This window comes from Protopterus annectens, chromosome 4.part1, assembly GCF_019279795.1.
Source record: "Protopterus annectens isolate FY-2018-M chromosome 4.part1, PAN1.0, whole genome shotgun sequence".
NCBI lineage: Eukaryota > Metazoa > Chordata > Ceratodontiformes > Protopteridae > Protopterus > Protopterus annectens.
Window position 1 is genome coordinate 520060955 of NC_056734.1, and position 16857 is coordinate 520077811.

The following is a 16857-nucleotide window of genomic DNA, read 5'->3' on the forward strand; positions in this document are numbered from 1 at the left end:
GGAGGGAGTGTTCAATACCAACTCATCCCTTCTGGACTAAGGAGTTGGCTAGATCCTGCTACTTGAAGATCACCTGGTAAAAGATAAGTGAAACAGTATCAGTCAGGTAAGTATATGTCCTACCAAGCAATGCCTAACACTCTAGTCAGGAATGTATATGAGATCATGTGACCGTAGGCCAGTATTGTAGGTTCTGCTTTAGTATTTAGCTTACTGCCCATCAAGGGGATAGGAGTTAAGGTTTAATAATATGCAAGTGGTTTATAGGGAAAACATCACAATAAGACTATTCATACCAGTTTCTCCCAAATGCATGCACTTAAAAATCTCTTTTCCACAACCTCTAACGTAGAGGTGGCCTTAGACTGTTGGGGGGCATTAAATGAGGTAGAAATGGGAAAAAGAGGGTTCCAGGGTATGGCTAATGTTCCAAACAACTTTGGGACCAAAAAACACATGCAAAGAAAAAAAGGTATATGTTCTAGAAATAAAACATGTCCTAGAAAATACAAAATACATGCAAGGCTTTGCCTATAATGGTTTGTATCAAAAGCAAGCAATGTCTTTTGGCTTTTCCTGGTTAGGGGTCGCCGCAGCGGATCACCGGTCCGCAGATTGAATGGCAGTGGATTTTTATGGTGCCAAGTTGCCAGCCAGACGCACAACCTTCACGGAAAGCACACCCACATGCACCTACCTGCATGTCTTTAAAGCTCACTCAGCCACAGGGAGGACATGCAGACTCCACACAGCAGGAACTCCAGCTGAGAATTGAACCAAAGAAACTCTTGCTGTGAGGCAACAACGCTAACCGCTGCACCACCGTGGCTTAATCATTTCTACCATTTGTTTGTCTTTGTGCTAATGGTATTACAAAAATCTGATTCAGATTTTTCCACATATATTCTCCTCATAATACTAGACCTTTTACAAACACAGAAAAACAATGCACTGGCTTTCACAAATCATATAAGTCAGTCTGAAAGAGGAGCACGTTGATATTATAGGCAGTAACCAGTCTACCGATACGTAATATCATCTATTTATTTTGAGTGAGCAGGTTAAATTTTAAACTATGACTGCCAAAATCATCGAGCTAAAAGCACAGGTTGTGATAAAGGACAATGCAAAACAAAAGAATATTTTGAACATACTCTTAAAAACATAGAAGATATCACATCACTGCCATATTTTGTTTTGATATAGCTGGAGTGGAGCATATATATATATATATATATATATATATATATATATATATATATATATATATATATATCTATATATATATATAGGTTCATAGGTTCATAGGTTCGTACTAGGCTATTTGCCCTAGGGCATTTATAAGCCTAGCCAGAGTGTGTTTGGCTTTCGCCACCCATTTTAAATTAATTTTGCTATGCCTTTTTTCGAGGTTAATATACTGTGCCTCTGACTAACAGTGACACAGAAGTGATACCCGGGATAAACCTACAATCTCCCATCCACTCATCAAGATTCCTCTTGAAGAGAGTCAATGAGGGGCTCTGCCTAACCTGGACTGGGATTTTATTCCAGAGTGAAGGGAGCCTCTGGGTTATGAATCTGTCCTTCCAGCATGTCCTATTTATTTCAGTGCTGAGGTTCAAGTCTCTCGAGCGCGTGGCTCGATGGGATTTGGATTTTCTGAGGTGCAGCATGTCCATTAATTCTGGGTTGGACATGGCTTTATACGTCAGGCACAGATCGCCTCTGAGCAGGCGGTATGCCACTGAGTAGAGCTGGAGTTTCTTTAACCGAGCAGCATATGGCATCTGTTTGAGCCCTTTGATCCTCTTGGTGAGGTACTTTTGGGGTCTTTCCAGTTGCTGCAGGTGTCTGGTAAGGTACATCCCAAAAGGGGCATTGTACTCAATTATGGGCCTGATGAGAGATGAGTAAAGAGGCACAATGACCTCCCCTGATCTAGATGTGAATCCCTTCATGATTAGGTGGGCTATATAAAATGTCTTTCTAACCACTTTGGCCACGTGGTTGTCAAATGAGAGATTGCTATCAACTTGGGTCCCCAGGTCCCTAATTACTTCTTCTGTACTTAATGGATTACCACCTATGTGGTAATTTGTGGGCACTTTGTTTTTGCCAAAGGGGATGACTATACACTTTTTGGCGTTTAGCTTGAGGCCATGGCTCTGGCATCAGTTGTCTGTTTCTATGAGGCCCTTTTGGAGGATGCTTGTGTCGGTTGGAGAGTCAATTATGGCGCCCAGTTTGCAGTCATCTGCGAACTTGGTCAGCCACAGTCCTTCCATGTTGGCCTGTACCTCCGAGAAATATATACCGAACAAGAGAGGTCCCAAGACTGAGTCTTGTGGGACGCCACTTGTAACTGGTTTGGAGTCTGACATGGCTCCAGCAATTCTAACCATGTGGGTTCTGTCCTTGAGCCAGTTTGCAACCCATCTAGTGACATAGGGGGGGTTTATATTTAAGCTGGTGAGCTTATCTATAAAGTCCGAGTGGGGTATTGTATCAAAGGCTTTTGCGAGGTCCAGGTAGACTGTGTGGACCACCTTCCCCTCATCAATGGCCTTGGTGACTGTTTCAAAGAAATCGACCAGGTTTAAGAGGCAGGACCTGCCCTTAACAAAGCCGAACTGGGTAGGATCCAGTGTCTGTAGGTCCCCAATATATATATGTGTGTGTGAACACTGAAGCAAACTATATTTGGTTGACATATGTTTGTTTGACAACATTTGCTCGAAAAACAGATGATTGACAGATGTGCAAGATTGTGGAATTATTCAGGTTAGGGAATATGCCCATTTACTGATATTGTACAATCTCAGAGTTAGCTTATATATATATATATATATATATATATATATATATATATATATATATTATATATATATATATATATATGTGTATGTGTGTGTGTGTGTGTGTGTATGCATGCATGCACCATGTATGTGATGTGGTAGTACTAGCCAGTTCATTTATTTATTTCAAATAAAGCAGCAGGACTCAGAAGTGGCTTCAGGTTCTAGTATAAAAATGTTTAATAAAACACAAGTGCTTTCATGGGTAAACCCCACTTCTTCAGATGTCAGTACAAACTAAATAAAACCATTCCCCCTTCTTATACACACATCACGGATCACATGATACACCAATTAAAGCATAGCTCACATTTAAAGTTATCAGTGCTATAATTTAGCACTAAACATATGCTTTCCTAAAATACATATAATTAGTTCATAGATCAACAAATTAAGATACATCAATGCATTTATAAAATACAACATTACATAAAACTTAAATACTTCCATAGACTACCTGAAAAGTGGCCTAGATTTCAATTTAGGTCGTATTGGAACATATTCATTCAGCCCATTACCAGTGTCTGCTCTCAGCTTCACTATCCACTTAGCTTCTAACCCCTCAGTGGCATTAGGTAAATAACCTCCCCTAATATTTTCATAGGTCCTACCTATAGCTAGAAATTTAGACACGTGTTTCTGATTACTACTCATAACGTGCTTAGCCAATGCATTCAATTTACTCTTTTTGCTAATAGAATAGATATGCTCATGTATTCTCTCTTTAAAGGACCTATCGGTTTTCCCTGCATAAAATTTTTGGCATTCCACACAATATGTCAGATAAACAATGTGTTCAGTCTCACATGTAGCAGAAACCTTGAGGTCATATATTCTTTGTTGATCTGGATGTTCAAAACGTGAGCTAGTATCTATATACTTACAAAAGGAACACCTACCACATGGTGTAGTTCCTTTAGCTCCACTTGCCCTCATCATCATTTTAGGATAGCATAGCTGTCCTTTCAAAGATGTACTATTCTTTAACATGAACTTAGGCTCTGTATCTATCAATTCCTTTATCTCCTTAACTGTTTTCAGAATGTCCCAGTGTTTCCTAACAATATTCATGTAAGTATGTACATTGCTGGAATAATAAAAGGTACTCTTCTTACTGCTATTGTTGCCTTTACTAATGCTCCTCTCCCCTTCGTTATATTTCTTAGAAAGGCATGGTTTGACTTTAGAGTCCCTTACTTTAATTACTTCAGTCACACATGCTTCTCTTGCTTGTTCATTATATCCCCTTTCCTTCAGTTCACTACTTATTGTATCTTCATCACGCACATTCAGTCTAGAAGCCTCTATACACTTGATTTTTCATGACATTTTTAAAAATATAGGGTGGATGCATGCTATCATTCAAAAAAAGATGATTAACGTGACATGCCTTCCTATATTGTTTGGTAAACAGAGCACCGTGTTCATCTGTTTCTATACTTATGTCCAAAAAAATTAATGCTTTTTGTAAAGTATAAGTAAAATGTAAAAGAGATGTACTACTATTAATATATTGCACAAAGGCTTTTAACCCATCAACTGTCCCTCTCTGAAGGATAAATAAGTCATCCACAAACCTTCTAAAAAAGAATGTTCTCATGAAACGGTCCAAGAAGCATAACCTCAGTTTCCCATACAGCCATTACACCATTGGCGTAGCTATTGGCACATGAAGTGCCCATAGCTACACCATTGCACTGCCAATTAAACTCTTGTCCAAACAAAAAGACATTGTTCTCTAAAACAATTTGAAGTAATTTACCTATCTGTTCCACTTTCCCTTCATCAACCTGAAACATGTCTCTAAGAAATGTGTTTATACTATCTATGCCTATCTTATTAGGTATTACAGTAAAAAGAGACACAACATCTAGTGTCACTAAAATTACATTACCTACCTTATCTTCATGACCTATACTAGTATAGAAATCACTCAAAAAATATTCAGTGTCCCTTAATATATGACTGATTTTATTTAATTTGGGTCTTACAAACTTCTCTATGTAAATGGATATAGATTCTGTACACCAGTTCTTGCCTGATACTATTGATCGCATAGGTGGACAAGTGCTGCTTTTGTGGATTTTTAGGCAGCTCTTGTATGATAGGAATAGTTGGATGTAAAATCAAAAAAAAAACTGAACAGTTCTTTACTGATACTTTCATTGTAAAACATTTCATTTAACATATTCCTAACATTCGTGATCATTTGTTTGACCACACTTCCTTTAAGTTTCATATAAAAACCATCGTTATTAAGCATATCAAGCATAGTCTGATTATACCATTCTATATCTAACACTACAATAGGGCTGCCTTTGTCAGCTGGCCTGATAATTCTACCATTGTTCTGTAGTCCTTTAAAGGCAAGATATTCACTTTTAGTTAAGTTATTTCTACTTCTAAAGTTATTATTAGACACATTTGCAGATCCTACCTTTAGTTTACCACATTTTCAAATGCCCAAAGTGGGACATTTTTGGTAGAAACATCAGATTTTGCAGGGCAAAACATATCCACAGCCAGTAAAAAGGAAGAACTTCACTTTTTTCATAAATAAAAGCTTATTCTTGTAGCATTTTAGTTTCTTTATTCTGTTTCTTACAACATTTAGGTGTTTCAGATACAGAATAACTGTTTTATGCAGCTATTACATAAAATATAGGAAATATATTTGTCCTAAAATCTCAGGATATTTGCCATTTTTTTCGATTTCTTTGCAGGACACAACTGCCCAAAGAGGGACTGTCCCTCTCAAAGTGGTACAGGTGGTAACTCTACCTACCTTATAAACATCTTCAGTACGTAGTTTTTCAAAGGCATTTACCAGTGAATTCAACAGTGTTGTAAATGTGCTCGGCTTCTTAAAAACATTGCATGTTTTAACTTGATAATTCTCAGAAGATTTAAACATTAATTTCAACATCAGATTTCTAGTGAACATTTTTATATCAAATACTACATCTGTGAGTTCAGAGTACCTGGTTGGAATAAACGAGAGTCCTTTCTGCAAAACTTGAAGCTCATCATTGGTCAGTTTATGTCTGGACAAATTCCAGACTAACCCTCCTTTACATTGAATAATGCTTTTTTGATGTTACCAGGGCTCATGACATTCCCTTCTAATTTCCTTTTTTGCTGGCTCTGACTTCTGCCCCTCGGCTGCTGTTCTTTCACTGCCCTTAACTCTCTTCCTGGCAATGGAAAAGACAGTTTGTGTTGGTCTAAAGAGAACTTAAATGCTGGATTTGTTTCCGTTGTGATATCTGGGCTGTTAAAGGAGTTATGCACTTGCGCCATCACTTGGATTATTTTTCTTCTAGCCCCAGCTTCAATGTGAGCCTCTTGCTGCTTATTTGAATCCTCTGTCATTCCATGTTTCTCTACTCATTTTATCATTGGTTGCTGCACTCACTCGGGCAGTGACTAGAGATGAGTTCACCTTTACAATCATCTCAGAAGCTGGTTCCTCATTGGTTAAGCATTTATCAGTTGTAAGAGGTGGATTTTGCGAATTAAGATGCCATGCCCCCATTCTCAGCAAACCTCGGCCAAGAAAAAACATTGCCCTGTTCAAAATCATGCCGATCTCTCACAATTTTCCTTATCTTTTGTCTTGCCAGCTTTCTTTCATATGCTGACAAAGAATCAAGGGCCTCAATAACATATTTGTCTACAATTGAGACCTCAAACAGTGACAGCATCTCAGCATATCCCGTTACAATGGACAATGATAAATTATGAATCTCTCTCTCTTTCTGCGGCTGCTATTAACAACTTGATATACGATCCACTGGCAATAAAGTTTATTTTCTGCCACTCAGACAGGAGTTCAGGTTCACAATTAACATGAGAGGGCATTTTCAATATCTGCAGTCCTGTAGGGACAAGCTCTTCCTTTAAACAAACCTCCATATGATACTTTTCATACTGGTGGCATTTCAGCTTGAACAGATCTTTTTCAAGCAAATGCAGCTTCTTTTTCAAGGCTGCGATATCAGCTGTAGTTGTATAATTTTCTATTCCATCAGGAACACGGTCAAATAGTGGATTAACATTGTGGTTTTTAAACTTTAATAACGAGTTTGTACTTTTACCATTACCTTGTTGGAGGTTAACAGGATTATAGTCCAATTCCACTATTTCTTGTCCATCAGCCATTCCCTCAAGAACTACGATGGTAAAAAATGCAATAATCAACAAACACCAAACTGCCAACGATGTTCCTGAGTAACTGAGTCCTATATGCAAAATAAATCCAATAATCCAAATAAAGCAGCGGAACTCAGAAGTGGCTTCAGGTTCCAGTATACAAATGTTTAATAAAACACAAGCGCTTTCGTGGCTAAACCCCACTTCTTCAGATGCATTAAAACATAACTCACATTTAAAGTTATCAGTGCTATAATTTATAATTTATCTTATATATGCATGTTTTAATTTGTTGATCTATGAACTAATTATATGTATTTTAGGAAAGCATATGTTTAGTGCTAAATTATAGCACTGATAACTTTAAATGTGAGCTATGCTTTACTTGGTGTATCATGTGATCCGTGATGTGTATATAAGAAGGGGGAATGATTTTATTTAGTTTGTACTGACATCTGAAGAAGTGGGGTTTACCCATAAAAGTGCTTGTGTTTTATTAAATGTTTTTATACTGGAACCTGAACCCACTTCTGAGTCCTGCTGCTTTATTTGGATTATTGGATTTATTTTGTATATAAGACTCGGTTACTCAGGAGCATTGTTGGCAGTTTTGTGTTTGTCATTTATTTATTTATTTCCAGTTTGATTACCGGGGAAGTCCACTGGGCCCAGAGTGCCCGTTTTCAGTGAAGGTCCGGGAGAAAAGCTTCATGAAACAGATTACAGTAAAGATAGCAGACCGATAAAAATAAAAGTACAAGTACAAATACAGATCAAATAATACAAAGCATGAGTAATATTGCCCATAGTGGAAAAATATTGTGCAGATACATTTTAACAAATTCACACAAAGTCAAAAGTAAAAAGCTATTTACAATATTTACAGAGTGTGAGAGACAGAATGTGAAGACAGTTCATCTTCTGCAAGGAAATACAATGATGGGTGTGGTTTGGCAGTAGACAAATGAAGGCTCAGGGAATCATACCCTGCACTACAGGAAGCAGCTAATTAATAGCTCATAACTTTACTAATTTTTCTAAGTGCTATACAGACTGGTAGCTCTACAAAATACCTTTCACATCCACATGCCTATGAAAACAAGCTTCATTAAAATGTATTGATAGTTAAAATGTTAACAATAAATTCATAGGCCTCATTCGAGCAACCTGATTCATAGCCAGACAATAAACACACTGTCAGCAGACAGCAAAACAAAGAAAACAAAGATTATACCCAAAGATCATGACTTGAAGATATTACTACAATGTTGTTCTTCTTCTTTCGGCTTTTCCCAGTTAGGGGTCGCCACAGTGGAACTCCGGTCCGCTAATGATTGGCAGTAGATTTTTACGGTGCCGAGGTGCCAGCTCGGCACCCAACCTTCAATGAAGGCACGACCTACGCATGTCTTTTGAATGCCACTTGACCACGGGGAGGACATGCAGACTCCACACAGAAGGCACTCCAGCCAAGAATCGAATGGGAGAACCTCTTACTGTGAGGTGACAATGCTACCGCTGCACCACCATGGCTTATGTTACTACAATCAGTTTCTTTATTTACACCACAGCTACTCTTGGACACAGGAAGCAAGCACACACAGATGTCGGTTACCACCCCTTGTAAGACTGAATACACCTCAGGTGTGTGCTTGCAGTCAAATGAATTAACAAATACACAAGTAATAACCTAAAAGTATATTTCTGCTCAGTGCTGTGAGAACCACACAGTGCAACTCATTGCACCCCTTGCTCTCTCCCTTGTTAGCTAAAGAATCAGAGACAAAGACCCAAAATTCAGAAGAAAAATTAAATATTGGACTTGTATTCTTAGAACGTTGTTATTGTAACAGATTTTGCATTGGCAAGCATTTTCTGATGGGTCTGACATCTGAAACTCATGTTTATTGTTATTTAGTGATTGCAGTGCACAACAGAAAGCCATTAGTTTTATGAGGAACACACCCACAAATATGAGAAAAAAAAAACAGGTAAAGTTGGGAACTATGTCCACTGCAAATATACACACACACACACACACACACACACACACACACACACACACACACACACACACACACACACACACACACACACACACACACACACACACACCTATCAGTTACAGCCACTTGCATGACTGTATACCTCAGATATCTGCTCGAGGTCAAATGAATGAATAAATTCACAGATAATGGCCCAGAGATGTGTCACTGCCTGTTATTATCAGAACCACACACTACAACCCATTGCAACTCCACTGTGCCATCTCACCCTCTTGGCTCACGAATTAGAGGCAAAGACACAAAATCAGGAACAGATTTCAAATATTTCTCTTATATACTTAAAAAGTGTGCTAGATTAACAAGCATTTCATTCAAAAGCATTTTCTGAAGGATATAAAGTCTGAAGCTCACATGTTAACAGCATATATTATTTTGTAACTGCAATCCACAACAATTTGTCAGAAAGCCACTAATTTTACAAGGAGCAGACCAAAATATCTGTCAGTCTTTCCCAAGAATTATGGATAAGGCCAAAATAATGGGAGGACAAAAGTCCAAAAAGGAGCATTCTTTTTTTTCTTTTTTTAAATGATATTTATGTTTTATTAAGTACCAACGAACAATCATAAATTCACAAGAAAAAAATATAAAGACAGAATAAAAAGCTCACCAATAAAATGTAGCAATTCTAGCATTTTCAAGGCGTTGTAAGCTTAAGCTAAGATATACGCATTTAAACAATATTCATTTATCCTCTTGTAACCATTAGCACATTGTTTTATTCACCCAGCATATATTGTATTTAGAACCATATCTCACCATTATTTTAACCTATCTATATACAGCTATACTCATTAAATTCAGAACAGTCTCTGCTTTCAAAAAATGCTGCTTGACACTTTGCCATATGTGTTGTAGTTTGTTGTTTGTTGTTCAATAATAAGGCCTTTTAATTTTTTAAAACACAGCAAACAGGACAGATGTTACCTGAGTGATCCAAAACATTGTGTGGGTTGTCCCTTTGATGTGCCTGCCAGTACCCATCACTTTGTATAGGCTATCTGTGGCCAAAGAGAATTGTATTCTTGTAGCTATGCCAATAATGTCTTTTATATTATGTTTCCCTTAACTTTCTATATTTCCAAATTATGTAAACAAATCTATCATGTATTCTCTAGATTTTCAGCAACTATCCCTTTCTGTCCAGCCCCTACAATAAACTTGTGAGGGAGTAAGATGCCATTGATATACTATTTTCAACGATGTAAAAACAGTCATAGATGGAAGCCTTGCATCTGTTGTTCTGTTCAGGATTTCCCCCCAAAGTGCAGGCTCTATATTACATCCTAGGTCTGTTTCCTACTTTTTAAGCTCCATCAAATACCAACCTTTAGCCTCCAATATTAGCTTATATATATATATTTCTCAGCATTAGAGTCAACATCAGAATTTTTTTGTATCTCTAAAATGCAGTTTTGACCTCCTCTTCCAAACTGTTTCCATACCTTTTGTATAATGGATTGTAACTGTAAATGCTGCCATCATTTAGGCCCATTGTGAGCTTTTCTAGTGATCTCTGCAAAAGTTAGGATGTTCCCTCATCATATTCTATCATGTCTGGAAAGAAAAGCAAGCCTGATCTCACCCATTCAGGCTACTAGGTGATTTTAGAATCAGTCTTCAGCCTGCTAATCCCAAGATTCTCATTCCAACTTGACTATATTCTAAGTTCAAACACCTCATAAAACAAACGTTTTGAATTAAGCCTCTTAATCCTCCTGGATCCCAAACTTTTTATTCCTTTGTTTTTGTTTGATTGGTGGTCTTATCATGAATATTCTGCCCTTTTTTCTCATGCCATATTGGTCTCTGCTTAACTCTATGCCTACAATATTGCAATTCTACAGATGTAGCCATGTATGTTTGAAGGTCTGGTACCCCCAGTCCCCATGCCTCTTAAGGGTAAATAGTCTTTTAGCATCCCATATATAAAATCCATCATGACTGACTGAAACATTTTCAAATAATTCCCCAATGCCATGTGTGGTAAGTTTCTTGCTATGAAGAGGAATTTAGGGAGAAAGAAAATCCTGACAATATTAATTCTAGTTAAGAAAGGCATGTGTAGCTTTTTCCATTTATTAGACTGACTTAGATGTTAGAGTACTATATCCTGCAGATTATATGTCATAATAACCTTGACATATATATTTACCTTTATTATCCAACAAGGGAAATTTGACTGATTCTGTAGTTGCATTTAACATTCCTTATTAAGAAGGGGAGTAAAGCATTTTTCTATAGGTTTAGGGTAAGCCCTGATACTTCTGTTAAATACTGCAAACATCTGGTTATATCCCCCACCACTTATTCGGCTCTGATAGCCCTTAAACAGCATCATCTTTTTACCTCGTCCTAATGGCTCATGAAATGTTATTACCCCCGCACCCCCTTTTAGTGGAGTTGGTCCAACTGGTGTCCTGCACAGCCTTTCCACCCCCTTCAACAACTCTGCATACTCTTCTCTTTTATCTTTGTTTTCTACATTAGTATAAAATTCCATGTATTTTTTATGTTCCTTTAATATCATTCTAGCTTTCATAGAGATTGCTACTCCCTTTACGTCCCATGTCATGCCTTCAGTCTTCTACCCTTCCTTATGTTTACATAAATCCTCATTCAGACTAATATCTTTTTTTTTTTGCTTTACACCATTATGTCATTTCCTAAATCTGGTAAATATTCAATGTGTATTATGAGCAAAGCCATCCAATAATAATATGTCACTCTGTCTAGCTACACAGACCCACTGCTCCGAGGCTGATCAATGATTGCACACTCAATACATAGATGTTAGTAACTTGCAAACAGCACAGCATCACAAGGAACTTAATTTAGAACAATTAAATAAAATGCTTGTCAATAACAATACATTTCACAGAATATATACACACCTGACATAACTTGCAAGAGATATCATCAAGCGATTGAACTGATTCAGTACAGGTGGGAAGAAGAAGTAGAGAAATAAAATAGAATTATTACTGATTGTATTAGTAAATACTTGAGGCTTGTTTGCACATCTGTCTATGCGTAAGCACTTTTACAGACAAAAATCCATATAATACAAGCTGAATTCCAGCTTTTTATGCAGCTCTTCTCTTTGGTTCCATGCAGTGCCCTAATAAAACCCATGAAGGTTAAAGATATAAACATCCAAAACAATTTACTATTGAAATCTCGAAAGTAAAAAAAAAAGGTACTTATCAGCGAACTAATTTGCCGAAAGTACACATAACCTAAACGTCCTAATGTCGAAAATCAGCTGTTAATGCCGAAAATGTCGGACATGACATTTTCGGCATTAACAGCAATGCCACCCTTGCTGCTACTCCCTAACTAGCACACCTAACATCCAGATTATGAAGGGGAGGAAAGCCCTCCTGCACCTTCCTGTGGGGGGCTGCGTCCCACCCCCCAACTATATATTCCACCTCCGAGATCGCACTACAGTGAGGAAAGGAATGTATTTCCCTAACCACACTGTAGCACGATCCCTGTACATAATCAAACATTATATTTGTGAATGCACAGTCCATTTGCAAATATAATGTTTGCTCATGTAACCTGCACACATATGAAGTATTCAAACATCTGTAGTTTGAATACTTTATAGCCGTGCAATGGTATGGCGACATTTCAGTGGTAAACCATCAAAAACAGTTCTGCTCCTATGTTTACATACAAAAGGACAAAAACCTTGAAATCCTATTTTGAAAAAAATGACAAACCATTCAGTTTGACACCCGTCATACTTGACAATTCGTCTAAAGGTATGCATGAATGTGGAAAATGTTTTGTTGTAAACATATTCTCAAAGGTGATGCTTACACATTTCCACATTGTAATATTACAGTCTCGTTTGATAAAAGATGTGATTGCAATTCTGTCATGGTGGTATATTGCGCAGTCTGTTCTACATGTTCTAATTTTTATATAGGCAAAACTGTCCGAAAATTAAGTGACAGAATAAAAGAACACTGTGGTGCCATTAGAAACAAAGACCCAGTTAATGCTCTCAGTAAACACAGTGTTTTATGTAATGGTTTCACACAGTTTAAGTTTATGGTACTTTAACAGATTGATGTGTTTTTTGGTGATGGTGACTGTAAGTTACAACTCCAGGAATTGAAATGGCAGCTACGGTTGAAGGCAGAATTTTTTCCTGGACTGAATGAATCTCTTAATTTAAGATGTGCCCTTAAGTGGTTTCAATAATCATTCATTTTGTGTGCTCTAGAGTTGTATATGAGTAATGGTTCTTCTATTCATATATTGGATTTCATTATTTGGTTTCACATATATTCATGCACATATTTTTATGCACATATACTTTTATTGTGCAGAGGTATTTACTGTTATTGAAGGTTCTGACTTTTAACAGTTTTGCTATGACTTACTTATTTATGTATTATCGTATGCATATGTTTGAGTGTACTAAGTAGTGCTATTACTACTGGCTTAGTTGTTTACTTGTAAATATTCATGAGCTTGATGTGTTTATTATATTTTTTGCCACTTGCCATTTGATCCATTCTGAAGATGTTCCGATACTGAATAAAGGGACGAAAGCTAAATGAATCACTGTGGAGTACGTTCGTTATTTCTGCATTATTTCTTTGATATTATTCAGTTTTTATTTTTTCTTCTGAAGTGTTATAAGCATATATTCTACAATGTCAATCCCCAACTCCCATTTCTATCGTACTGTGTCTATATCCTTATCCACATGAATGTACATCCCTCTTAGCAAAAAAAAAAAAAAAAAACCTTGTGGAATTGTCGCACATCAGGTAACAAACTAGTCCATGCATGTTCCTTTATAGCCAACAATTCATATAATGCATGCTGGAGTCCATCATGTCTTGCATCTCATTTCCTTTACTCCAAGCAGTGCCTTAAAAAAGTCTGATTTATTAAAACTACTTTGGCTGCAGCACATGCTCTCATGATCTGCATACTTTTTACAACACAGGAAAGGAGGAAATCAGCAATAAGTAAGGAAAAAATATCAAGAGTCAGCAAACTCTGCACAGTCACTTCTTGGGTACAAGATGCATCCCAGTCTGTGTGACAGAATTAATTGTGGTTCCAGTGGCAGCTTATATCTTCATGACATCCTGGATTGTGATTTTTCTGGTGGAAAAATCCATTTCTGCCTTGTCTTCTGACGCAGTCGATTGTGCCAGGACCATCAATTTTATTGGGGACCCGCAACTATCAGGATAGGCAAACTGAGTATTATCTAATGATTTGTGAATTGAAGATTTTTGCTCCACTATATCCGATTGCTTATTTACCTTTTTTCTACTCTGGTGACTTTATTGGTAAGACTAAGGTGGGTCATTCCCCTTTCTTCTCTGCCCCAGCATGGTGCTCAAGCACTGCAATAGCACAAGCCAACTACTCAGGTATGGCTGTTGTGTTTAAAAACTGCTCAACTGCTTCTGTTTTGTTGAAACAATAAGAAAGATCTCTCTGAATTACCTATAATACCACTAAGTATCTCAGCTGTATTAAAATCACACTTCTCAGGACTTTCTCATGAGTGGGGCAGAGGATTTCTTTCCCTGAAATAGCCATAGTCTGTGGCAATCCTAATCTTACTGCTATTTTTAAATTTGTCCCCAGATCTCTAGCTTTCCTCACTGCTGCCTTATGGTCTTGTAACTAAGGAATGTTATGATAAAATTATGAGGCGTGTTTCTGTTACTGACCTTTTGAGTGATTCTACGCACCCTCTCTACAACTGGTTGAAACTCTTCTCTGATGAAGCCATAAAAGCTATAGTATTTGCTCACTCCACCTTTTCTGGGCATCCGATTTGCTTCAAATTGTTATGAGCTTGATTCTCCATGTCATCCATATGTGACTCTACCTTTTGTGACAGATTTGCATTTCCTGAAGGCTTTGTTAGTGTGTCACCATCATCCTTCTATGCCTTTGTCACCTGCAATAATTATAAAAGGATGGCATGATGATATGTTTTGGTGGCTTTGATCTGACTTAAGGTTTAAGAGGGTCTCTACTGCCGCTCAGATTTCTCGAATATCATCTGATGATCAGTGTGTACTCCTTCTTCCATACTGAAGATGTCTCTGGAGTAAACCTGCACCTTTTTAAAGATAATCTATAGTACAAGTTCGGATGTCTTCACTGAAAGAGCTTAACTATTCGTGCATATTATTTACCAGTATGTCACCATTTAGATTTTCAGTTGCACTGTTTAAAACTTCATGTAAGTTGCCCATTTTAGGTGAAGCATAGAGCTAAGGCACAGCATCTGTACACATGACCATGCTCACCCAAACAGGGCCTAATATGAAATACTGTTTTATTTTATCTATTTGTTAATCAGGTAAACCCACTGGACAAAGTGTCCCTTTTCAGGGGTGACCCTGGAGCACTGTTTGGTTGTTATCAGCATCCCCCATTTTCCCATTTTTATATCAGCATTAGCTAGTGTGACCAAAATCACCTAGAGCCAGTGTTTACAGCATTGGTTGATTATCCCTGATGTTGACTGTGACTTGCTCAAAGTCACAAAATAGACAAATGGAGGTGGAAGGATTCAAACCCTTGTACTTCTGACTACAGGAATTAGTTTGCTAATAGCCCAGAGCCTTAAGTCTCAGATAACTCTATTTCACTTGAAATGTTAACAGAGCAACAGGTGTTTCATGAACATGCATTTTCTGAACAATGATAACTATGAAACTTGAATGATTAGAATTACTGACTGAATGTAATCCTCAGTAATTTATCAGAAAAAGAAGACGTTCGGGAAATACAGCATTGCCATAGCTTGGGGCAATCCTAACTTGACCGCCTGCTATTTTTAAATTTGCCCACTGCTCTGTGGCTTTACTCAGTGCTGCCTCACAGTGCAGAAAATGAAGCTACCAAACTCTTACTGATCTACTTCCTGCAGGAACGGTATAGGGATTTACTCTTTCTTCCTTCACTGGCCTACTCTCTGACTTTGTGTGAGTAACTTACCTAGGCAGTGCTCCTGGGTTGCCCTCACAAAAATCATATGCATCACAAAATGTATATAGGAAGCAAATGATAACAAAATAATGTTCATACATAGTGATCCAAAACTTTATAGGCATGTCAGACTGCCTGACGTTATATTATAAACATATCATTTTTTGGGTTTACAAAGCTCATCACAAAAGCAATATTCACACTCTTCATTCACATTTAATGCATTCTATCACTCTTTAAGAAAGTTTAGGCTTGTATACTTCATTGACTACTATCACAGATGATCTGCAAACTGCCTATGTTAGTGACCCTGCAGACTAAATTAACTGAAGGTTTAGCATGGCTTTTAAATTCACTTATACATGTTACAGTTGCATGTACATCAGGGATATATGTATCCTGTACTGAATAATTCTGCAGCTCAAAATGGAGCTCCAGTAGCAGTCAAGCAACCTTTCTTTAAACAAATTGTTTTCTTTTTAACTAGATTTGATACTAACTTGGAAAAATATAATCTCGTGACTATGTTTGTGTTTAAATCTGCCACCTATAAATAATTATGGAATATAAACAAGAAGGTACAGCTAGCAACAGTTAAAACAAACAACCAGTAATGGCCTGAGTAATGCAACATTTAAGATGCAGAAGGCCATAAATTAAATATAAAGATCAAGAAAGCCACACTCCTGCAGAAAAAAGTGCAGGAGTGGGCAGACATTGCTTCTTGCAGCACCCTTAAATATAATGACAATAAAATAGGCTAAGGCCAAGAAGTAAACATTTGTCAGCAC

The 16857-nt window shown here is 37.3% G+C and overlaps 1 protein-coding gene across 1 annotated transcript in view; it reads left to right on the forward strand.

Moving 5' to 3' along the window:
* LOC122801244 (rootletin-like) overlaps nucleotides 1–16857 on the forward strand; it is a 2937720-nt gene that overhangs the window by 1088286 nt on the left and 1832577 nt on the right. The window lies entirely within an intron of this gene.